The following is a 26771-nucleotide window of genomic DNA, read 5'->3' as shown; positions in this document are numbered from 1 at the left end:
AAAATTGTCTATCTCTATCTGTTGAAACTTTTAATCTGCAGCAACTCAAGTATTTAGAAAACTGACCATATTTTTAATATTAAAATGTCATTTGACTAGAGAGCTATTTATTTATTATTGTTTTGGGTAACACAACTAACAAAGTGAATAAGTGACATTTAAAGATCTTCAGCAATAGTAGATTCCAGAGTGAAGTAATCAAAATAATTATTAAAACTGTCTTCAAACAGTTTGAGTTTAATTTTTAACTTTATAGTAAAAAGGCATGTTTGATACGTAACTTTTTAATGACCTGTTGAACATTCAGAAAGTAGTTACCTTCCAAAACCTACAAAGTATACTATGTTCATAGGATCTAATGTAAATTGACCAAAAAAACATAATTTTATGTTGTTTCCAGTAAATATCGCCTAAAATCTACTAAGCCATTACAAATTTTATGTATAAATGCTGCAGTATATTTAGAAAACTGCTTAAAACGCTGACCATGTGGAACTGCAACTTTTTGCACCATACTGTAGTGATCGAGCAAAATTCGGTTTAGTTCCGGTTCCGGCCGAAAAAGGGTATCTTAAAGCTTTATTAAGCATAATCATTTTGATAAAATAATTAAAAAAAAAATTTTTGATTGATGAGCTTGAGAATTAAAAGAAATAAGACTTTTTTGCTTGAAACTTTGTTTGAAAACGAAATAATTTTCTTATTTAACTTAATATTTATATGTTGTAAAGTTTTCAATCGCTATTATTTGAAAGATAATGTTGTTGTTATGAGTAAAAATTTTATATAAATAGATATATATAAAGGTTATTACAATTATTTAAAAAAATCCAACTTTTATTCTAATTTTATATAATCAATAAAGTGTTAAAATATCTGTTGCTTCTCTTTTTTAAATCAATCAACTTATTTTTAAGTTTAGCCCAAAGTTTTTTTATTGCGGTCACGCGAGAATTTTCCTCCGCAAACAATTTGTCAATTGGACAGCTACTTCAATTGAACAACAATTTCTACACTATAATTTCCTTACGGAATTGTAGTGTTGAAATTGTTAATCCTTTTCCAGAGAGCAAATTTTTATTTTCCAAAGGGAATTTTTGTGTAGCATTTATTGCAATAAATAACGGAAATAAAAAAAAACTTGTCAATTATATTTTTAACATTTATATTTGACGCAAACCAGCAACATTGAAAAACCGTCTTATATTTCATTCTATCAAAATGAGTTCAAAAAGAAAAACAAGTTTAACATGGAAATATTTCATAATTGAAGCAAACAATCCAAGAATAATTCAGTGCAAAACATGCAAGGGCAAAGAATCAAGAGGATCAGACGACTCCAAAAAACAAGGATTATATGAACTGATGTTACACCTGAAGAACCATCATCCTGACATCAAACTTACGCCAGAAAGTTCAGGAAATCCAAAAGCCACTAATGAGGCTGATTTGAAATTAAAAAAGAGAAACACAGTTCCAATCTTCAAAACACGATTAAAAAAACAAAAAATACATAATTACAACAAGAATACGATAAATTGAAAAAATCTAGCAAATAAATACAGTAAGAAATATTACAAGATTCTTTTAATTTTCCACTTAAAAATATGTTTGTGTCTGTTAATTCAAGGAAATACTGTTTAACTACATTTTTAAATCAATTTATTGAAATTATACTTTTTATATTTTCATTAAGAACTATGTTCCACAGACGAGGTCCTCTATATGAAATTGAGTAAGTAATTGTTTTAAGGGTTGAATTAGGTAAATTAAAATTAGGGATAGAGCACCTCGTTAAGTATTTAGTAATAATTTTCAGAAATCAATTATTAAAAGATTTTGGAAGCATGTCATTTTGATATTTAAACATAAATAACACGTTTTGCAAAATTTTTTCATTTCACACTAAGGTTTTATCAATTAAGACTCATCAGAAACCATATATAACAGTGCCCTGGATCCAAGCACCTCCTCCTTTAAAAGAGCCCCCAAATATTTTTCCAATAGATAATACTAAATAAAATAAAAAAAACCTTAAATTTGTAAAATGGCCCCTAAATTTGCCATTAAGCCCTCTAGACACAGCACTGCTTATATATATATATATATATATATATATATATATATATATATATATATATATTTATATATATATATATATATATATATATATATATATATATATAAATATATATATATATATAAATATATATATATATATATATATATATATATATATATATATATGTTTATATATATATATATATATATATATATATATATATATATATATATATATATATATATATATATATATATATATATATATATATATATAAATATATATATATATATATATATAAATATATATATATATATATATATATATATATATATATATATATATATATATATATATATATATACATATATGTATATATATATATATATATATATATATATATATATATATATATATATTTATATATATATATATATATATATATATATATATATATATATATATAAGCAGTGAAACTTTTAGTAGTAAAAATTATGTAGTTATTTTAATTTAATCTTGTCAAAAAATCAATTTTATATATATATATATATATATATATATATATATATATATATATATATATATATATATATATATATATATATATATATATATATATATACATATATATATATATATATATATATATGAAGGTGTAAACTAGCCTTGTGGAGTCCCATCAAATGTGGTATTCCCAAATGCTCGTAAAATTAAAAAAAAATAGTTCTTTAGAAAAAAAAGTGGTGCTGTTGTCTTAAGTTAAGTATTACTGCAAAGTTGTTTTAAGTAGTACATGTGCTTTGTCAAATAAATTTTTCAAAACATTAAGAAGCCATTTACGTCAGATACTCACTAAATTTTGATCAATGCGAGTATTAGGGTAGGTCTTTTAGCTATTGATTTTTTTTTTGTTTGGTAGTTTATATCAACTGAATTAGGTGATCACATCAACTATTATCTTTTTAAACTCATCGGCATCGACTAAAATCTTTTTTTACCTATCTACTATATTTTCTCGACTTTTAAAAAAAAACACTGCCGAAATATAAGTAAAATACAAAAAATGTTTTATGATTATTACAAACAGGTACTAGAAATTTATTTAACAAAGAAAATTGATTCTTTTACTTTACAGCTCGCTTGTTTTAAAAGAAATCAATGTACATGAATGCGCACCAGTGAAAAAGAAATATATATTTAAAAGGACATTCTTAAAATGAAAGCGGCAATGATATATTAGGGTTAAAAGAAAATCAAATAGACATTCTTAAAATGAAAGCGGCAATGATATATTAGGGTTAAATGAAAATCAAATAGTCTATTTGATTTTCTTTTAACCCTAATATATCATTGCCGCTTTCATTTTAAGAATGTCTATTTGATTTTCTTTTAACCCTAATATATCACAATTCTTAGTAATAATTAATAAATACTGATTAAAATAATATAAAAATATATAACTCTTAATAATCAAAGTATAATTTGCCGTGTCATTGTAAAGTCAACTTAATTTTGTGTTGATTTCATATTCATCTTAAATAAATGTTACAGTATTTTTTATTTGAAGTAGGAGGAGGGAGTGGAAACATTAGGAAATATTTTGACAAATTTGACAATTTCGTTAAAAAGCTAAATCAAATTTATTCCAGGTTTACACCCTATATATATATATATATATATATATATATATATATATATATATATATATATATATATATATATATATATATATATATATATATATATATATATATATATATATATATATATATATATATATATATATACATATATATATATATATATATATATATATATATATATATATATATATATATATATATATATATATATATATATATATATATATATATATATATTTATATATATATATATATATATTAATACATAATTAATCAATAATTGTACATATATTTTTATCATTTGAAATGATTATCTTCTTTTTGAGAAATTTATTTTTTATTTTTGCGTTATTTATTAATCTTTTACTTTTATTTTATACTGTTTATTTGTTTTTACTTAATTGGAAATGAAAAGTATTAAAAATATAATTAAATAAAACTATAAAATGCTCTACCAATAAAATGTTTTTATATAAAATCATATCTTATAATTTTTCAAACCAATTCTTAAATGTTATTTTTGTCATTTAATATTTTAATAAATTTTGTTTCTTTTATTTTACAAAGCAATTGAAATATCTTATTTTCTGAAAAACTATAAATTTTAAACGATATGCGATATATTTGAATTTTCTTTTATAATATATATCAGAGATATATACATTGAAACTATATTTTATTGTCAAACTATATTTTGTCTAGTAATGACGCATTTTTTGGGCCTTAATGATAAGACTAAATTTGTCTTCTTCTAGCCCCGGTCATGAAATTATTTTTTTATCGGCAAAGTGTAAATAAAAAATAAAAAAAATTAAATATATATATATATATATATATATATATACATATATATATATATAAATATATATATATATATATATATATATATATATATATATATATATATATATATATATATATATAAATATATATATATATACATATATATATATATATTTATATATATATATATATATATATATATAATATATATATATATATATATATATATATATATATATATATATATATATATATATATATATATATATATATATATATATATATATATATATATATATATATATATATATATATATATATATATATATATATAGTGGGCTGCATAAATATAGAGATATAAATATAAGTTGATTTTTAATATGAATTTTTTTAGGTTTTTGAAAAGTTGAAGCAAACAATAAAGTTAATCACTTAAATTTATTTAAACTTTCACACATGCATGATTTAACTAGTCGGATCCATAATTCTCTTGCAAATTTTTTTTAAAGCTTTTCTAACGCCTGCTGTAATTGTGCAACACTGGCTATGCTCTTTTTGACCAATCTCTTGTCTATCCTAGCCCAAATGTTCTCGATGGGATTGAAATCTGGAAAACAAGCTGTCCAAGGCATGACTCTAATGTTTTTCCAATCAAGCCACTCTTTAACTGAGATTGCAGTGTGAATCGTAGCGCCATCGTGCTGAAAAATCCATTGTTGTCATCTTCTGTAAAAAGCTCTGGCTGTCAGCAAAATTTTACTTTCAAGGGTCTCTTTGTAGTTGTACTGGTTAATTCTGCCGTTATAATTATTGTACCCTATTCCTTTATGGAAGAAGCATCCCCATATTCCAACTGATCCTCCTCCGCCATGTCTCCATGGTACACAAAAACACTCTTTGAACTTTTCACCAGTCAGCTTCTTGATGATTAATCTTGACATGAAATTCATCACCTAAAATTGGATTCGTTGCTGAAAATAACTTTTGCCCAGTCTTCTACAGACCAGTAAAGTCTTTCTCTTTACCATTTTAATCTTTTTGGCAATTTTTAAGCAAAACATAGGTAATATGAGCTATTTTTCGTTGGCTTTTTTTTTATCTTTTAGCAGATCTATAATTTGCCATCGTACCTTGTCTGAAACAGCTTTTCTGCCCATTTTTGTTTTCATCTTTTGTCCATTTCGTTCAGATATTTCAACTTAAGTTTTTAAATTTTAGTTGACTCTATATTTTTGTTACATAGAAATACAGGTAATTTCTAATTAAATTAATAATTACTCAAGACTGGTTAACCTAACGAGGTCCAATTAAATACCTTTCGATAGAGAATCAATTAATTAAGACATTTAATTTGCTTTTAATCGTATTAATTAGTTGGTTTCAATGATAATTGTGAAAAAAACAAAAATTTCACACAAATCAAATTTATTTATATATATATATATATATATTTATCTATATGCAACGACTAAAAAGCTGCAAACTCCTCAAACGTAACCTTTTCGTTATGGAATTCGTATACTTTTTAAAACCTTTTTAACTAAACCTTCTTTTTTTGTATTTTCAAAACAATTTTAACCTTCATTAGCTGAAACAAAACATTCTAAACCTTGGTAGTTTTAAATTGTAAACAGTGTCTTAATGCAATGGTTACTGTTCCATCAAAATTAGGAATACTAAACTTCTGTTTATATCCTTGTACGTGTTAATTTGAGCAACCCTTTGTTCTTTAAACAAACTTTTTTAATTGTTATAAAAAAGTTTTGTATTTGAACGAGGGAGATATATTAAGTACTTAAAATTTAACTGTATCATTTTCTATATATATGTATCAAAGAATGGACATTGTAAACTAGTTGATCCTCACTGTAAAGTTCAAGAAATAATTGCACAAATTAAGTTAGTAACTTACAAGCAAAATCAACATATTTTTTCATCAAAATAAAACATTATAAAATCAGAACTGCAACTGAAACTACTAAATAGTTTGAAAAGATTTATGGCTTAACCATCCCCATTAAACAACTGACCCAGTGTATACTAAAAAGAGTCTAAGTTCAGTTGCTTACCATTTCTTATTAACTAACTAAGAACTTCGATTTCTAGAAAATTTTCTTGGAATGTAACGACATATCTGGAACAATCCGCCAGATAAAGTATTGACTGTAATCTGAGACAATTGACAACATTTGGGCCATTTAACCATAAGTTGATGAGTCTTTACATATTCCTAAACATACTAGATGCATAAAGTCTAAAGGAAACTTTGTCACCATGTCAAAATTTAATTCCATTTAGCACACCACCAAGATGTTTAGAATGCTATTGATGACGAAAATCTAAATCAGTGCTAAAATTGATGAAATATGTGGGAGTATTATCTTGCCACACCACTCTCCTTTCTAAACATCAGTTATAACCATTTTGCCCCTAATACACTAACAAATGCTCTAGTTGGTGCATCACATATGATAACAGCAAGATTGACTTCTTAATCAATATTTTAATAGATAAAACCATCTTTTGGAAGAACTTTAAACTCTATCAAAAAATTATGTAGATAATCAAAAATAGAACTAGGTTTTTCGGCACCACTTTTCAAATAAATCTTTAAAAACCCAATTTGGGTTGCCCAAAATTGCGAGTCCTAGGCCAAGGCTCTGACAGCAACATTTATAAACACCAAAAACGTTTTGCAAATTTTATTTAAAATTTTTTACATGGATGTTTATTTTTTGTCACTATTTTAGATTTTCATTGAATAATTTCCTACATGTTTATTCAATATAAAATATTATAGAGTTTTATTCTAATTTACTATCTGCTTTCAAGCTGATTAAACTGACCTGATCAGCTTCATCTTTAATATAACAGCTGCAACCCTAACTTTCAGACAACATAGTTAATGTGATGTATATACTTTATCATAATACATGTGTTTTTTTTATACTTGAATACTTTCAAGGATAAAAATAATATTTTCTTGCTCTAATCGTTGTAATAAACAAAGGTAATATTTACTCCAATCATTTTATTTGTCCCCCAAAGTTCATGCAAGTCTATCATACATAAGTCTCTCACTAATTCTAATAAGTAAAAATTATTACCATTATTATCAAAATTATATTTACTTACCTGTTATTACTATTATTTAGTAAAAATACATTCTGGTTGTTGAAATCACTTTTACCCAAATCAATATGCAAATATTGTTAACAGTCAGAGTGCACCAAGCAGAATTTTTCTAAAATATGGTGCAAAATGCAAGATATGCATAAGATACATATCATTTAAAACCTATGACCTGGAACTTAATACATTCATCCCAACATTTTAAAATTAAGTTATGGAGAACAAAAACAGTTTTCGACTTACTATAACTCAGTAATTATAAATAAGCATATGCTTTTGATCTATATAATAACTTTTTTAATTATCGTTATTTATGTTAAAGTTATCAAGTTAAATTAAAGTTTTATAAATAATGTTTGTATGCAGAAGTTCATATCAATAAAAATTTAATCTTTATTTTAAACATAAGTAAAGTATTATAAGTATTGTAAGTATAAGTTACTATTAGTAATAATAACTTATATATTAATTACTATATAATTATATATATTATATTATATAATAATTATAATGTATATAACTTATTACATATAAAATATTAATTATATTATTCATATTAATATATAACTATAAATAACTTATATATAAATAATATATTACTTATACATAATAATATTATGTATAATAAGATATTATTGTTAATACTACAAGCGTACAATTTTAAATCAAAGTCAAAAAAATACCAATGATTATAAAATGATGTAAATGCATAACAATAAAGCCTTCTTTTGCATTTATATGTTAACACTAAATATTTATATCTCACGCTGTGTAAACTTTGTTAACATCAGTCATTTTGCTTGCATAAAATATAGAAAAATCAATGGAAAAGAATGGATCTGTAAAAACAATTTAAAAGCTTTAAATTCCTTAAATATAACCTATCCATCACAACATTCGCCTGTTTGCTCTTTGTAAATGTTTTTGACTTAAGCAAAGTTTTGATCAAGCGCAAAGCAGTTATTCCCATCCTTAGCAGAAACAAAACTTTATATTTTGATCAGTTAAAAAATGCAAACAGTATCTCAATGGAATAGTTACTTTATGTTTAATACTTACTGGAACATATGTTAAACATATATGTTTAACTTTGTAAATTTATTTTTTAAAAATATTTAAAAAAATTTTTATAATGGTAAGATATGAAATTTTAAAACAAATTCTTTTTAATGGAGTCTCACAATGAAAAAATACATCAAAAAAAAATTTCTCTTTAATTACAATGTAAGTATAATGTATACAAAAAATATAATGTATAAAGGTTAGATTTTTAAATTTATTTCAAGCATAATACGAATTATAAATCGTAATCATCGAGAAAGTTTTGTTGCGATTTTTTTAATTATCAGTTTAAACCTTTTGGGAACCTTATGGGAAACCCGTCAAGTCCCCAGATCCTTCGACCCTGATAAAAACTAGATCAAGCTAATTTGCTTGATTTTTTTACCATATGGGGCCCGTCCGGAAATCAATAAACTTACCCGTTAAAATTCCGTCCCTATAAACCCATACAAAAACCATACGGTACCCGTCTGTCAATATAGGCTGGGAATGTTTTCAAAAAAACTCTTAACACTTATAAGATTCCCTGGCGTTCAAAGGAAATGCCCTGACGTTCAAAAGAATTTTTGAGTAATAAAAATTTCATTAACCAATGATAACTTAAGACGACTTTTAAATTGAGCTTCATAATAGAATTAATAAACTTTATTTCATTAATATTTGCAATTATTTAAATAACACGTTTACTGTTAAACCGAAAGGAAGTTGTTAATCCTATTTCAATGTGTTAAATAGAGTAAATAGAGTATTAATTAAATAGAGTAATGTTGAAAATTATGCAAAATAGCTTAATTATGTTATGGCGACTAACGTTTTTCTACTGTCTTTAATCCCATCACTAAAACATGTTGCGTAATTACTTCTTTTTTATTGTGCCTTTTATATTTTTTTATTTTTTTTATTTTTTTATATTTTTTTATTTTTTTTATTTTTTTATATATTTTTATTTTTTTATATTTTTTTATTTTTTTATATTTTTTTATTTATTTTTTATTTTTTTATTTATTTTTTATTTTTTTATTTATTTTTTATTTTTTTATTTATTTTTTATTTTTTTCTTTTTTTTTATTGTACCTTTTATTTTTATTTTTTTTTTTTAAGCGTAGAAAAAATCAAAAAATCTCATTAAACATAATCTTGATGTCAACCATTCAGTCAAGTGTATTCATTATAAATATTTCTATAACAAAATGTTTACAAGATATACTTTAAACTTGTAGTGTAAAAACAAAGGTTTTCTATAGAAAATTTGTAAAAAATGCATAACAACTTAACTATCAAACATTAAAGATATGACTAAGCATCTATGATCAGTTTTATTGAATAACTAGTTCCTAATGTCACAACTAGAAGGTTATCAATAAAAAATTTTTTAGAAATGTGTTTCATTCATTATTTATTGTGTTTTGAATGCTATTTAAAGATCTTATGGTGGCTTTTTGAGTTTGAGCAACAGTTGGAATACATGATAAACGTACTCGAATCCAAAGAGTTGAAGCGTTTTTTGGTCAATATCTCCCCCAAGCATTGTAACTATTTCAAATATGGGAGGCCAGTGCAACTTACAAATAACTGTATCTGATTGGCAACAAACAATTTAGAGTTTTAAACAGCTTTTATCTAGCGTTTGCACAAAATATTATCAATTGAAAATCAATACTTAATAATTTGGAAATCGAATACTAGCTATATTAACGGTTTGTTTTTTTGTTTTGATTTTTAGTGTGTCATGCACACAAGCAACATTATTTTGGTATGAAATATATAACTTTATATTTAATTAGATATTGATAATCTAATAAAAAACATATAAATTTATATTTAATCTAAAATTTAAAATATTATAATTTGTAATGACTTCTTTTTAAACAAGTCTAAACGTGGAGAAATAATTCTTTAAAGCCGTAAAAAATAACCCCCAACAAAAATATTTAGTTACGCAATAAAATAATATATATATATATATATATATATATATATATATATATATATATATATATATATATATATATATATATATATATATATATTTATTATTATTACTACTGTTATTATTGCTATTATTATTACTATTACTATTATAGCAATTATTACTATTACTATTAATATGATTATTATTACTATTATTAAATAAAATACACATCTATATGAAAAAAATATATATGTATTTAAAAAATTGAAATATTGTGCAATAATTGCATGTATATTATCAAAACCAGCTTATACTTTTACAAAAGTAAAAGATGGTTTTTCGACACAAACCGTTAAGGTTTCCCTTTTCAATTTTATGTAGTTGTAACTATAAATAAGAAATAATAAAAAACAGAAAATTAATTTCTTAATTAAAACCAATCTCAAATTACTTACATTTAGAAATATAATATTATTGCAAAAAGCAGTAATAATGGATTTTATAGAGTTACAATTATCGGAGTAAATCAAGTTTTACTAAAAAAAGAAAAAAGTATTTTTCACCTGCTACAACATGCTTATCTTAGCACTTTATAGTAGCAGGTGGAAAATATATAATTATTTAATATATATTTACTATAATTAAAGCAGGTTTTACACATGAAAATTTGAATCAAATTAAGTATCAAATAAAGATGACATTAAGATAAAACTAACAGTTTTAATTTTGATAAATTGATAAAGAAATAACCCTGGATTCAATATAGTTATATTTCTTTGGCACTTTGAATAATTCGAAGTATCTACTTAAAAAATTATTTATTTAAACCTCAATCAAGATTTTTTAAAGAAAGAAAAAGTAAATACAAATTTAAAAAGTAGTCACTAATAAACTAATGCATTCGAATTCCAAAATTAACATTTCTAAGCAAACATAGACCCAAGTGCTCAAATTTGCCAGGAGTAGCAGCCAAAACTATTTTTAACTTTATTGTAAACATGTTAATCATTTGTTTTATATACTTATAAATGAGTTCATTTATGTTCCAAAAAGTATTAAGTTATATATATACCTCTCTGATACTTTTACTAAAAGCTTTTTACACATTGTTTTAAGCAATAAAAAAAATGGTAGTTTACATTTATATTTTGTTATTTCAAAATGTATTAAAAAAACGCAACAAAGAAAAATAATTTTAAATTTGCAAAAAAATAAAGTTAAACATATTTTTTTTTTTAACTTTAAGTTGTTTTAAATATCTGAAAAAGGCCCCACTTTAGTTTGTTACAATAAAAATAGTTCTGAGTTGTAAAAAAAATAATTTCCAATTTAGAAAGGCCGTGATATATACTCTACACCTATCTACAAAAAATTATTTTTTAAGATGTTTACTTTTTTTAACTTTTACCACAGTCTGGCAGTCACTGTGCACAATTTTATTGTTTATTTTGACCAAGTAATTAGTTTACCTTTAGGGTTTCAAACCGGCTTTTAACAATAACCAAAAATCGCGGTTTTTTGTCAAAACCGATAAAAATGAAAACCGGTTTTTAAACAGTTTTTGCGGGTTTTTTGGTTAATGGTAGGCACTTCACATAATTTTGATTTCTTTACTATCTTTAGCCATAATTATTATCAAAACATGTGAAGAATATAGGCGATTTCAAAATGAGTTCATTTTTTAAATTTAGATAATTGGTTCCCGAGTTGCGACAACTTATGTGCTGCCCTAAAACAGCTTCAATGAACATTTTGTTTCCATAACATAACAATAAAAATCTAAATGAGTTCTTATAACTTGCTTCGTTAAAGTATTATTATTGATTTTTGAAGACTTATCATCTGCTTCTTCTACTGTAAGTCAAACTTGTAATTTTAGTTGAATAAGCATATTTACTATACTTGCTTTTTTTAATGATGCTTTCTTTTCTGCATCTGCTTTCAGTTGATGTTTTATTTTCAACATTAAAGTTTCTTTGAAATTAACTCTACTTGTCGCTCTTTATACTTTAATTTTATTTTTTTAACACTATAAGAAGCTGCTTCAATAACATGTAACGCTTTTCTTCTGATTTTGCATCCTGCAACATTTTTGTACCACATAGTATATACTTGAGTTGTTTGAATTTTGGCATTTGGTTTAGTTCAAATAAGTAGATCCAGAATCGCAAAATCACTTTCTGAATTAGTTGTTAGTACTTTTTAGTAGCCTTTTGATTTTGATCTTTGAGTTCCAATATTTACCGCCTGGGAATTGATCAATTGCTTGTCCTTCAAGTATTACTAGAAATGAATGGATTTTTATGGGAAATTATAAAATAATATATTTGATATATCTTCCTTAACTGCCTTCAGTAGATTATTAGGATTTGGCCGTTGACACAAAAGTTTTTAATAGATTTAGAATGGTAATACAGTGCAACCCTATTATAAAAACGTTAAATCTATTGCCTATAAAATGAGTAAACATACACTTATCTTCACCGTTTCCATTGAGAAAAGAATTTAAATATCCTACCACACTAGCTTATCACTACCTCGTTTGTGGAACGCTTTACATGCAGTGTTTATCAGTCTTGCAGCCCTAGATTCAAAAGTTGTAAATGCAAAAGTGTTTTCGTGAGCATCAACTCAAAGCAATTTTTTCAAATGAATCCAGTACTTTATCTGTCTCAGTTGCAAAGTTTGTTAAAGAAGTAACTTGCAAAAAAAGTTTGACATATCCTTAAATTCATTTTTCTGTTTAATTGTTAAACTATTCCAATGTTCTATAACTTTAGGTATCAATAGCTCTCTTATTTCTTTGAAGTTACTGTTAAACAGTGGATTGACAGAACCCCAGATTCTGGGGTTCTATACTAGAGTCTTCTGGGTCAGAACACTCTTTTTATTTTTAAAAACAAAGTAAGGTCATTTTTAGCAATTTGGAAATTGGAAAAAAATGTTATCTAAAAACTGTGCACACATTGGCTAAGCTTTTATCTTCTAAATTTTGATACCAGAAATACAAATCTCTATTCTGCATTTCAAACAGCTAGATATAAAAAACTGATTATATATTAAAGTCACATTAATTAGCGCATTCTAAATATCCATGTTGATAACTATATAGGTCAAACGGAATACCATAATGGCACCTATAAAAAAAATCGAAAAAAAGATGGAAAATATATTTTTTAAGTTAACAAACAGATATAACAAGCAAATGGTTATAAAAACTAACACTAAATAATATAATTTAAAAACCTTAACATTCTTTTTTAAGGTGCTAGAATGCCAAAAAAGCAATGTAAATTAGTATACTTACTTGTCAAAAAGTGTAAATTAACCTAACTATGAAGAAATCGACTAGAAAAATTTTCAGACTTTTTTTTAAAGAACTCTAAAGAATAACCTTCACAGAATAACATTTTTATTTAACATTTGCCAAAGGTATAAATCGGGCAATTTAGTTTGAAAATAGATAGGTTTAATATATTTACCGAAAAAGTTGTCGAAAAAGTCGCGTTAATTTTTATGATGAACTTGCGACACGGAAAAAGTCACGTGGCTGAATTCCCTAATAATGGTATATTAAAATATAAGGTATAAAAAAATCAAACTAGTAAGTAATTATATTTTTAGTTATTTCATTATTTAGTTTGTATTTTGCTGGAAAGTTAAACATATCTTTTCGTTTTCAAAATAATTTAGTTTTCGAATTCAATTGCGAAAAAAATGTTCCAATATTAAATAAAACGCGCAAAATTATTTGAATATAAAGTATTCCAATACTCAAATAGATTGGCCTATTCTTTATATTAGAGGTATTTATTCCTTAAAACAAGGTACAGATACTTTTAGTTCCGTCGGATCCACAACTACTTTGCGGAATCATATTTTACGTCATGGAGTTACTATCATTAAACTTTCGACTAGAGAATCAAGGAACGGCTCAAATCCACAACCTGAGAAAAATTAAAACCATGGACAGTTATTTACAAAAAACTAGCCTTAAAAAGTTATAGCTGATCTAGCAACAGACGGTGTTTAGATTGTTACGATTACTGACAACAAATTTATTCTCTCGTCTATTCAACAAAAAGGAAATCATTTTCCTAAGAGTCTAATAACTAAAATAAATTTAATCTATCAAGATATTTTTGATAAAAAGGAAGTGATGTAACAAGAAATTATTAAAAAAGTTCAAATGGGACAAAAATTCAGCTTAAAGTATGATAAATACATATCTTCAAGGCACAGATGGTACAACCTTCTGTGCCTCAAAAATTTATTTGGTAAAACAAGTCTCATTAGGATTTCTGGTTCCTGCCCAGCTGAAAATTTAATACAAAATATTTGGAATCATTTAAATTCATTTGGTATCTGTACTGAAAGAGATGTAGTAGGTTCTACTCAACATGGTGCATCAAATAACAAGAAGCTTATCCAATTAACTGAAATTGTTGACCAGTTTCGCTTTAATCCTCTTGGTATATGCGACACATTATACAAGAAATATAGATAAAAACTTAGAAATAAAAAAAACAGGTTTTCCACCATCTTAATTTCAAAACTAGACTGCATAAAAAATTTGTGGTATTGTAACAATTTTTTTCATCAATTTCAACCTTTTATATAATTTTGTCCGTACTTTATAAACTGACTTTATACAGTTAATAACATGTTACATTAATAAAATTAACTTACGATCCTCAGACGTACTTAATACTTGAGCCACAAATTTAAAAAATGGCATCTTTTATTTTTTCACTAGTGTATGCTACAGCCTTTTTTTTTAAGGTATGAAAAATTAAAATGTATATCTCAAATTTGTATTTATGTAAGTAACTTTTAACTGATCAGTTTTTTTACTACAAAGTCCTATAGCTTTCGTTTTTTGAGGACATTATAGCAAATTAAACAATATATATATATATATATATATATATATATATATATATATATATATATATATATATATATATATATATATATATATATATATATATACATACTTTCGTTAGAAAATGTGCGCTTGATTGATTTGCCGTCTTTTTGCCTTAATTTTTTTTTTTCTATAGACAGCCTGCCGCATTTTTATTTTAGAAGTTTTACGCTTTTTTTTGTTTATTTCTGATTCTTTGTATTTTAGTTTCTTTTTTATTTGTTTTAGTTTTCTAATTTATTTTCATTTAGTTTCTTTGTTTTTCTCATTGACTTTTTGTTAGATACTAATACATTTTTGTATATTAGCTGTTAATATTGCTTTCATATATATATATATATATATATATATGTGTGTGTGTGTGTGTGTGTGTGTGTGTGTGTGTGTGCCGCTTAAAATTCGTTGTAAGGGCGACGTTTATTTATAGGCAACAAAACAGCGCCGCCTTCAACTTTGGAGTTAAATAACTTAACTTTTACGTGTTTTGCATGTATTACAATAATTGTAAATCTGAAACCTAGTCACTATGATCTTAACTCAGTTATGGTGTTTTTTTTAAATAGTTAACTGATGGAAAAAATTTTGTTTAACATAAAAGTTTACAGATGAGGAATTTATGAAGTATTTTGGATATATAATTTTCTTTGCACATATACATCAAAAAAATTGTCTTGAAAAAATGCCGCGTGAGTTAACTTATGACAGGTTCATCAAGGTTGGCAAGATAATTCTTCTTTACGACCAACTATATCTGTGGTATTTGTTTAGATTTTTTAATAATGTCTAATTATAAAAAATAAGAAGTTAAAAAAATATTTACTCCAGGCTTAACCTAAAGTATTTTAGTGGACCGAAAGTTTAACCCATATTATGGATTTTGTGATGGTAAGACTTCTTTTAAATTAGAATTGTATTAGTTTTCTGCGATTTATCTGGGATGTTTTCAGGAAATTACTCTGTATGATCTAAGTTTTTTTTAATTCTACAATCTAGTAGAATTAGAAAAAAAAAATTTTCTTTTTAATGAGATTATGTTATATTTGACAATAAATTCTATTGTTCTTTAACCTGGATGTTTTTGTATAATGAACTCTTTAAACACATTTAAAATTTATTTTCAGACAATTTTTCTTAAATGATCCTTATCCAGCTTTATCTGGTAAAGTAAATAAAGCATCTAAAACCTCTAGGTAATTAAATTATAATCTTTTAAGTTTATATATTGGACTTCAAGTACTTTTTGAAATAAAAGAATACTGTAAGTCAGTGAGCAATTGTAGATTTTGCATAAAATACGTTTTCGTTTTCAAAAAATTGTAACTTGTATTGATATTGTTTTTTTATTTTTTAAGATATGAAGTAGTAATAAAACAGATAATTTTTTAATAAATATAATTTTTTTCAAATGGATGTTAAAAATGACTCTGCACTTTGTTTTGACTCAGATATTAGTTTATTCAAAATAGACGTTAGTTTCAGCAACCAAATATATGAAGAAGTTTCAACCAATCTTGAAGTTGCAAGTATTTCATTTTTATTGTTATGCTCGTGATGAGCAAATAAGAACAAGTTTAATATTAGGTTTTATTTGAAGTTTGATCCTGATTCTTGCACCAAAATTTTTAATTTGCTTTAGAATGTGAATCAAAAAGTGGAACAGAAGCCTTGCAGGTTTCCACCAGCTGAGTTAATGACATTAGCCAAAGTAGCTGAATGTGCTGAACTCTGAACACTATCTCTTTGCTGTAACAACAGTAGCCTTTAAGTTTCTCCTAGGTCGCATAACTTCAGCTAAATCTGATTTTCTTATATGAGATCTCGGTTTTCTTCGCTTTCAATTTTCATAATATTGGCTATCCTCTACGTATTGTGATTCTTCAATGCTAGCCTGATTTACAGCTAAACTGCCTTTATTCAAAAACTAATGTTTTTTTATTCGAAGAAGTCACCCTCTTTGTGGTAGATTCAATCTCCCTTTGCTTTCTACATGAAGTAAACAAATACCTTTTGTCTATTCTACCCAGTACAGCTTTACATTCACCTCGTTGATCATTCAAAAAAGATACATTGATATTTCTTTCATCTTTAGTGATTTGTTTGTCTGATAAAACGTTTTGCTGCACATCTTTCACACTTATATCAAATAAGCACTTTATTTTACGCTTGTAGTTATCTACAGTACTTATATTTTGAAATAATTTTTTTCATTTCGGCCTTTAATCGAGTTTTTTCCAGTAGATGACGTTCAGCCCTATACTCAGTCTCTTCTTTTAGCATGTCCAGCTCCTGCTTTATCTTCACTTTCTTTAATGCACCATAATCATTATTCGAAAAGATGTTAGTTGATCAGGATGTTGATCGTTTTGTAGAAAATTTTACCGATAGGTGTAACAAAAAATGGAGACTTTAATGATTCATGGCGTTTAAAATTTCAAAGGAATTATTTTTTACTTGCTTTTGATAGTATCAATTAATGTTAAGTATATTAAAAATCACAAAGTTACACTAATATTTAATGACTACTTGACAAAAACTAGCTAAATTATTATTTGGCTAGGCACATTGGAATCAAAAGTAATACATAGTTATGATAAAGGTTTAACAATTCGTATAAAATAAACTTCTTACATAACGTTTATTAGAGCTTGTCGAAATAACTGGTATATTCTGGGAAATTGATCTTGCAGCAAAAGACTTTAGAACTGTTTCGACAGACATTTTAGTGACGGATTTAGGCTAGGGACTGGATTAAATAGCAAAACAATGTCAGAATTTGATGTATGTGATTCTTCTTTAATTGAGATATCTATAAATTAGAGAATTTGTTTAAAATTTAAATGAAAGCACTACAAATTTTGTTTTACATAGATTGCAACTATCAACCACAGCACATCTACAGCATAATTTAAACATCAATGTTATTTTTATTTAGGATATTTTTTATCAACAACAGTTTTACCAAATTAAAATAAAGTCTTTAAATTCTCAAATAAACTTATGCGAAAATTAATTTTCTAATAACAATGCAAAAATAATTGAGTCTGGGATGTGTACAAAGTCATTTGAATTTTACCTAATTAAAATAAAGTCTTTAAATTCTCTAATAAACTTATGCGAAAATTAATTTTCTAATAACAATGCAAAACTAATTGAGTCTGGGATGTCTACAAAGTCATTTGAAGTAATATCTTTATTTAGATTGGCATCTCCAGTGAGTGTATTCGTCGAAATCTTCTTTCCAACCCTAATGTCATCATCTTTGACTGGGAGAATACACGCTGATTCTTTTCCGATGATGTTCATCACAGTGCATTCACAGTCAGAAAGTTGGCTACCTTCAGCACCAGATTTTATAAGTTTCTTGAATTTTTCCACGGTTGATCTCCTCAGGTTTTGCCACTCAGTTGTCCAAGTATTTTCAACAGCGACAGTAGAAGTAAAACCATGAGCTACAAGAAGTTTTCTAACTTCTTGCCATTTTTCATTTCGATCTTGATTCCTACAAATCGGAGAGAGAGAGCCAATCATTTTCTCTTTATTTCGGAAAATGAAGTTAGCCATAACGGTTTTCTGTTCTTTTGTTAGCATTTGCATAAAAATATTAGTTTTCTTATTAATTTTTTTGTTTTGCTTTCATGTAATTATTGTATAGAAAACAATTTTCTTTATATAGAATTACAAGATTGTAGAATTATACTTTTGGTTTTTTAAGAATTATTTTAAACTTATTCAACAAGGAAGAATTTATGCAACAAGGAAGTCAAGCCATTATTAAAACCAAGATAAATTTTAAAATTTAAAAGTAACAATTATAATTAAAAATGACACTACAAAGCAAACTACTCAGTAGCTATCCTTTTTCTCAACGGATCTGAGAGTAATTATAATTAATGTTTCAAACATACAGAACCCGAAGAATCAGAACCGCATACCATTCATTCCATCCACTAATTTTAATTATGTTCCGGTAGACCTTGACGCCGCCATTATTATTGTTTATTTTTTGCCATTATTATAATATTATTGTTGTTCATCTTAAGGTTTTTATCTTATTTATCTGTAGGGTAAATAAAACTATAGTTTTTAAATTATTTAAGAATTTAAAAAATAAATTTGTAGAAAAAACCAAAACATTTAAATGTTTTTATCATTAAACAAATCATGTAAATTTATTTGAAAAATAAGTTCTGAAAATAGATCATTAATTTTTTAGAAGTTTCCTTTTTTCAATATATAAGTGTCATTAAAGCGGTATCTAGTTTTAAAGTTTCTTTTCAAAATTAGCGCGCAATTTCAAGTTGCTTTTTGCAAGATCTATTTTGAGATTTTACAAAAAACGCCAATTACATAAGAACGTCATTGTTTTAAAGGACGCGTTAAATTTTACAATGTAACTACACAATAGATATAGATATATAGATATAGATATATAAATATAGATATAGACATATAGATATAGATATATAAATATGTTAGTGTGTCTAACCCACTACCTTGTGGCTCTTAGTTGAGTAAAGACTAGAGATGGTGTCTTAATAAAAATACTCATCTTGGGCATGTTTAATGCATCCGGCTACTGCCTTGTAGAAGGTCTTCAAAGCAAAGAATTATGAGGTAAACAGATTCTATCTGTTGACCAGCCTCGAACCCCTTCTTCATCTATTAGGCTGGCGCAGATGTATTTTTAATACATTGTTTCCAGTTTAGGAAGCTGAATGCTGGATCTTCTTGACTTGGCACCATTAGTTTTGCTTGTGTCTCCGTTTTTATGAATTGATAACTTATTCTGTTTATCTCCCAATGAGGTTACAGCTCTAAAACTCAGTTTTATGATTCTGAGGCCGGCTGGTGGTCAGGGTTCCAAACTGTATCGTCCTCTGAGAAGCTGATCTCATCAACAGCTGAAAAATATCAAAGTATTAACAGTGCCATGTTGCGCATGGATGGTGTCCCTGTTTGTACTTTTGGTGGGCATTACCAAGGCCATATTTGGAGCACTTTATTACAGCCAAGGGTTTATTAGTAATGAGGCAATTTCTTGGGCTATGAAATAGTGTATTGAGTACTATCTATGGTTTATGTCAAGTTCTTTAACAAATTTAAAAATGATTAAAATTACAAAAACTATAAAACACAAAAAACTATCATTATCACCAAGTTCATCATTCACTAATATTCGTAGTCTTAGAAGTAACTTTTCTTCTGGTGAGTCTTATCTCTTGCAAAGTTCACCAGATCTACCTGCTTCTTGTGTAGTTAATTTGAGTTCAGCCGACTCATCTTGTGATCTTAGTGTTGATGGTTATCTTCCTTTAATTCTTAAAGACTCCAATAGCCACATGCTTGATGTGGGTATTTACATTCTTGCACTCTTTTCGATGTTATTTCTAATCATGTTGACCAAGCCCTCTCTTTTTAATTCATAATGTTGTTGTTGTCGGTGACTTTAATACTCATCACACTGAATGGCTTGGATAGAGTGTCAGTGACTCTGCAGGCATTGAAGCCCACAACTTTTGTCTTTTTCAATCCTTAACTCAAATAGTCAACTTTCCAACTCGCTTTCCAGACAACCCAAATCATTTACCTTCTCTACTTGACTTATATCTTATACTCCATCCTAAGTCAGTGCTCAGTTTCTCCACATTCACCCTTAGGTGCTTCTGATCTTTCGTCTTCCTGTTGACAAATATGCTTCTTAAATAACATCGTGGATTCAGGCTGCCATGGAATCTTTTATTCCCTCTCAACAATTCCAAGTCAAACCTTACTTTTCTTTATGGTTTTTTTCACATTGTGCTACTACAATATCCAATCGAAACCGTTACTTGGTTACGTCTGTTTATTACTGCTTAAAACTACAATGGTTTTTAGCAGTAATAAACAGACGTCTGTTTATTACTGCTAAAAACCATTGTAAAAAGGTTTTGTCTAACACCAAAGCCCGCTATTCTCAGATTATGAAATTTCGTATTTCATATTCCAAAAATTAAGCTCTCGTGACTTCTGGAAAATTTTTAACAGTATCAATAATAAGGGCAAATCTGTAATTCCACCTCTCTTGCATGGTTCAGACTCTGTCATCTCACCTAAAGACAAAGCTGAATTTTTTGTTAAGAACCTTTCATCAATATCATTTCTTGATTCCAAACAGGTTGATCCATTGCTTAACATTTGTATCACTCCAGCTTCTGTATCTAAAGTGATTTCCTGATTAGTCTCTTCTACAGCTTGTGGCCCGGACAACATAACTGTTGTCTATCTAAAACTATTCAACAAGTGCTTATCAGAGTCTTGTTTTTCAGCCTGCTGGAAAGCGGTATCTGCTATCCCTATTTTCAAAAATTCTGGGAGCGATCTGATTCGTCTAACTACCGTCCCATTAGTCTTCTTTCTATCATAAGCAAGGTTTTTGAATTTTTAATTAACAAACACTTAATCTCTCATCTTGAATTTAATAACTCACTGATCATCAACATGAATTTCGATCTTCTCGTCTTACAGCTGATTGCTAACAGTAATAACCGATAAGTTTTATAGTGCATTAGATAAAGGTGGAGAGGTTAAGGGTAAAAAGTGGTTGGTTTGACTCAACATGTTCGGAGGACTGGTTTTTCTCTTAACTTCTTCCAAGACTTAAGTAGGCTCAAGGAAGAAGTGTCATTATAGGTGATAACGTATCTTCGCATTTGAGCATTGCAGTACTGGATGCATGTCAAAGCAATAACATTCGATTTGTGGCATTACCAGCAAACTCTACACATCTCACGCAGTCATTAGATGTTGCCTACTTTAGACCTATGAAGATTAACTGGCGCAAAATATTATGTGAATGGAAGGAGAAAGGTAAAAGAAAAAGAGTTGCTTCTCTTCCTAAAGATGAATTTCCTAGACTTTTAGACCGTTTAATTACCAACTTAAAATAACATGGGAATTATAACCTTAGATCAGGTTTTCGCAAAACTGGAATTTTTCCATTAGACAAGTCTCAAGTGCTTTTTTAGATCATTTATGTAAGTCACTGGATGATCCCTCAGATGGTTCTAAAAAACCAAAGCGACGTAAAGTATGTGCTGTCCAGGTAAAAGTTTATGTTCAACAGATATATCATCTTGTGTTATAAATGAAAATAATAGATTAATTCAAATAATGTAGATACACCTATCAGTATTATAAATACAATTGAGACCAACAACATTTACTTTGCTGGCCCAAGTGCAAATACTGGAACTACTGAGACTTCTAATCTAATTTTTGCGGAGGTAACTTTACATGGTCGAAAGTCATACAGAATCTTTAGATCATTCAGCATTAGACAAAAGAACTTTCAAAATATTGATAAAACAAAAAATGTTTGTAAAAAGGAGAAATTGTTAAATCTTGTAGAGAATTGTTATGTAATTGTTAAATACAACGGAGAGTTAAATCCTGGACAGGTTTGTTTATTTATTTTGAATTATTTATGTTTAGCTAATCAATTAGTAAACTTTATAACTAATTATTTTAATAATTTGATGCTTTAATTGATCTGTCTGAATAATTTTAAAGTAACTTTCGAAATTTTTTTTTCTGCAGTTAAAAAAATTAAGAAAAAATGGAGCAGAAATTACTATTATGAAAAAAAATGGACTTAACTGGAAAAGTTGCACTACCAGCAGTGCAACTTTTTTTTCCCCAGTCTGAAATAGTCGATTTTATTGAGAGACCAAAATTTCGAAAAGAGGAATTTACTTTTGGTTTCAGAACTTTTTCACTAAATTTTTTAAAACATTCATTTAGTCATTTTTGTTTACTTTATACCTAAATTGTTTTGTTTACTTGGTACCTATACTTGTTTAATTTGTACCTATATTTTATTTACTGTATACAAGAACTTTGTTACTAAATCTTTTTTTGTCATTTTATTTTTGTAAATTTATTTTCTTTGCCTAAATATTGTTGTTTTTATTGTTGTTTTGCTTCCTTTAGTCACTTTTTACAGGGTCAGGCCAGAACTCACCCTCTAACACACAGGGTGACTGGCCCACCCATTAAACCACCCAAAAGATACTTCAGGTAAATAATTTTCAAGTGGGAGACAGATAGTTCTAACTGTCCTTTCTATGTACTTCTAATAGTACTTAGTGTTTGAGGAACTAACTTTTGTGGCTTTCATGCAATAGACATTAAGGTGCAAAATGGGCCAAAGCCACCCAATCTTACTGTAATAAAAATGAAATTAGGTTTTTAGGGCATCATCACATCATCATCATCACTCTTCAAACAAATCTCTAAAAATCCATTTTGTGTCCCCCAAAATTGCGAGTTTTAGGCCTAGCATCTGACAGCAACAACTTTTGGCAAATTTTATTTAAAATTTTTTACATGGATGTTTAAATTCTGTTCACTATTTTAGATTTTTATTAAATAAGTTCCTACATGTTTTTTTACATAATATATTTATGGAGTATTATTCTCTTTTACTACAGCTATCAAGCTGATTATATTGACTCAATCACCTTCAGCTTTAATTTGAAGCTGATGAGTTTAAAGCTTAAGCTGAAATATCAGTTGCAACCCCTACTTTTTAGACAATATAGTTGTTTTGATGTATATACTTTATCATAATACATGTTTTTTTTTTATACTTGAATACTTATTTTTTTATTTTATAATACATGTTTATTTTTAATACGTGTTTTTTTACAATATTTTAAAACTTAAGAAAATTTTTGACTTTTGCCCAATATTCTATAGATTAAAAAAATATTTTCTTACATTGTTATGGTAATAAGCAAAGGTAGTATTATTCTCCAATCATTATATTTGTCCTCGAAGTTCATGCGATTCTATCATACAAAAGTTTCTTAATAATTCTAATAAATAAAAATTATTACCATTATTATTGTTATTATTATTATTACTATTATTATTATTATTGCTATTATTATTACTGTTATTATTATTATATTTACTAACCTACTATTAACCATTACTAATATTTACTATTATTACTATTATTACTACTATTAACCATTACTAATATTATTATATTTACTAACCTACTATTAACCATTACTAATATTTATTAAAAAATACATTTTAGTTGTTAAAGTCACTTTTTACTCATATCAATATGCAAATATTGTCAACAGTCAGGGTCTAACAAACAGAAATTTTCTTAAACATGCTGCAAAATACAAGATACATATAATACATAAGATACAAGATACATATAATACATAAGGATCATATCATCTAGGACCTATTGTTGTTTACTTGGAACTTAATATTTTATATCAACATTTTAAAATTAACTTATGGAAAGCAAAAACGGTGTTTACTTATTATAACTAAGTTATAATAAATAAGTGTATGGTTATGATCTGTATTATAACTAAGTTATAATAATAAGTGTATGGTTATGATCTGTATTATAACTAAGTTATAATAAATAAGTGTATGGTTTTGATCTGTATTATAACTAAGTTATAATAAATAAGTGTATGGTTATAATATTATTATAACTAAGTTATAATAAACAAGTGTATGGTTATGATCTGTATTATAACTAAGTTATAATAAATAAGTGTATGGTTATGATCTTTATTATAACTAAGTTATAATAAATAAGTGTATGGTTATGATCTGTATTATAACTAAGTTATAATAAATAAGTGTATGGTTTTGATCTGTATTATAACTAAGTTATAATAAATAAGTGTATGGTTATGATCTTTATTATAACTAAGTTATAATAAACAAGTGTATGGTTATGATCTGTGTTATAACTATTATAACTAAGTTATAATTAACAAGTGTATGGTTATGATCTGTGTTATAACTATTATTTTCTTTTAGTTATTTATGTTATCAAGTTAAATTAGAGTTTTAAAATTAAAGTTTGAATGCAAAAGTTTAAATCAATAAATATTTTATCAGTATTGTAAATACAAGTTAAATATTATAATTATTTATAAGTATAAGTATTGTAAATATAAGTTATTATAATCTATGATACTACTGTTGATATTACAAGGGTATGATTTCAAATTATAGTCCAAAAAAATCAATAATTTAAAAATGCAATTGATGCATAACAATAAAGCTAATTTATTTTTTATTTTATTATTTGCATTTATTTGTAAACACTTGATATTTATATCTGACAGTGGGTAAACTTTGTTAACATTAGTCATTTTGATTGCATAAAATATAGAAAAATCAATGGAAAAAAGTGGATTTGTAAAAATGATTTAAAACCTTAAATATAAACTATCCATCACAACTGTTTGCTTTTTTTGAATGTTTCTAAATTAACTTTTTGAGCAACTTTAAAGCAGATATTACCATCACTAGCAGAAACAAAACTTTAAACTTTGATCATTTTAAAAATGCAAGCAGTGTCTCAAAGGAATAGTTACTACATGTTTAATAGTTACTAGAACGTACTTTAAACATATTAAACTTGTAAATTTATTAAGAAAAAAAAAAAAAGTTTTTTTATAATAATAATTTAGGAATGAAATTCTAAAACAACATAGAGTTTCACAATGAAAAAATACACCAAAAAACAATTTCTTTTGAATTACAATGTAAATATAATGTATACAAAAAATACAATGCGTAAAAGTTAAATTTTTAAATTTATTTCACGCTTAATACGAATTATAAATGGCAATTATCTAGTAAGTTTTGTTATGATTTTTTTAACTTAAGTTAAACCTTTTGGGAACCTTATGGGAAACCCTTCAAATCTCCAGATCCTTTGGCCCTGATAAATACCAGATAAAACCCAATTAAGCAAATTTGCTTGATTTTTTTACCGTCCGGAAACCAAAACACTTACCCATCAAAATCCAGTTCCCGTAAATGATCTATAACTCTTTCAGACAAAAACCATACGTACCCATTTGCCAATGTTGACTGGGTATGTATTAATATTCAAGTAACTTTATATAAAGAACATCATTTTTCATTTAATAAGTATTATTGTAAAGTAGTTTCAACAAAGTCTCATTAAATTAAAATTTGTTCTTGGATTCAAAAGGTGTTCTTTTCTGCTTAAAAATAATTGTTTGTCTTAATAAATCTAACGTGTTATGGTAAATAAACATTATTCTGAATTTGTTTTCTTAAGTTATCAGAAAGAAAAAAACCAAAAATTTATAGATCTTTGAAAACCTTGTACAAGAATGTGATCATAAAGCATTTGATCTGATGAAATCTGAACTTTTTAAGAAACTATTGTTTTTGTTGACAAGATTGTTG

Source organism: Hydra vulgaris, chromosome 01 (genome assembly GCF_038396675.1).
Source record: "Hydra vulgaris chromosome 01, alternate assembly HydraT2T_AEP".
NCBI lineage: Eukaryota > Metazoa > Cnidaria > Hydrozoa > Anthoathecata > Hydridae > Hydra > Hydra vulgaris.
Note: the sequence above shows the minus strand (reverse complement) of the source record.